Source organism: Eleutherodactylus coqui, chromosome 11 (genome assembly GCF_035609145.1).
Source record: "Eleutherodactylus coqui strain aEleCoq1 chromosome 11, aEleCoq1.hap1, whole genome shotgun sequence".
In the NCBI taxonomy this organism is placed as follows: Eukaryota; Metazoa; Chordata; class Amphibia; order Anura; family Eleutherodactylidae; genus Eleutherodactylus; species Eleutherodactylus coqui.
In genome coordinates this window covers 14,050,933-14,052,509 of record NC_089847.1, presented here as the reverse complement: position 1 = coordinate 14,052,509, position 1,577 = coordinate 14,050,933, and positions in this window count along the sequence as shown.

Here is a 1,577-nt window from a genome sequence, read left to right as displayed (position 1 = left end):
CAAATGCTATATCTCTAATATGTGCTAAGATATATATTTCCATCTCTCTACTTTATTCTGGAAGCACGTTTTGAAAACCTTTTTCTTTCCATTTAGGAGACATACAAATTTAACATTACTTTTCAGTATTTTGAGGAACACTTTGTTTTCCGGCACCAGGCCAAGATTGGAAAGGCTCGTGGGTGTCAGAATGATAGATACCCCCACAAATGACCCCATTTTATAAACTACACACCTTAACGTATTCACTGAGGGGTCAGGAGGATTTTGACCCCACAATGTTCTTTCAGGAATTAATGCAATGTAGAAGGGAAAAAATTTCATATTTTTGCAAATGTCATTTTCCAGAGAGTGTTTTTTCCATAGTGCACATGAAAATGAGGATTGATACCCCTGTTTGTCTCGTGTTCGGAAATATACCCATTGTGGCCCCAATATTATGTCTGGATGCACAATGGGGCCCAAAATGAAAGGAGTAGTCGGTGGCTTTCTGAACAGATATTTAGCTTGAAAGCCTTTTAGGCCCCATTGCACACTTGTAGAGCTCTTGAGCGGCCAAAACCATAGAGAACCCCCACAAATGACCACATTGTGAAAACTATACTCCTTAATGAATGTATCTAGGGGTGTGCTGCCCATTTTGCCTGTAGCAGCAGCCACAATACATACTCGAGTATAGCCGCTCCGAGTGTAAGCCAAGGTACCTAATATTACCCCTAGGCTTATACTCAAGTCAATAATTGTCCCCAGGTTTTTGGGGTAAAAGTTGGTACCTTGGCTTATACTCAGGTCGGGTTAGACTGAAGTATATCTGATTACATGCAAAAGCCTAATGATATTAGAGCAATCATTGCATGCAAAGCATTAACAGCGGGAATCGGTTGTCTCACCCATCCCCGCTGTGGCTGCGGGAGGCCAACTGTCATTAGCAACAGTCTCCAGCAGTAGATGGTGTGGGCTCAGATCTGTAGGATGTAGATGCAAGTCCATTCCAGAAAGCTGCTTCCTAACATATACATACATTCACGTGCTGCGGTGGCAAGGGGTTAAAAGGGTTTCCTGGGACTCCAGTACTGATGATCCATGCGCAGTGAAGTGGTGATCTGCCTTTCAGAATCCCTGCCAATCAGCTGATGACAAGTGAGCACCGCTGCCACTTCAGTCTATGCCAGACGCAGCACCGTACATTTCCGCCCGTACACGCCTGCATAGGATTGCATTACAATACGCAATCCTATGCAGAAGGCCGCAGTTTGTCTACGTGAAATGACGCGCAGAAAACAAACCGCGGCATGCTCTAATTCTGTGCAGGGCTCGCAGAGCCCCGTACAGAAACGTCTCTCACTGGCTGCCGGCTCTGCGCATGCGCCGGCTGCTGGCACATGAGTCGGAGCTGCGGGAGCGGGCGAGTTCCGCACTGCTCTCTGCAGGCGCTCGGGTCGGGTCCTGCTGCGAGAATTCTCGCAGCCGGATCCGACCCGGCCGTCTACAGGCGGCCTTAGGTCTCCTGTCCACTACAAAAATACAATCCGCGCGGAATCTGCTTTAAATGGTATTTTTTTTGCATGCAGATATCC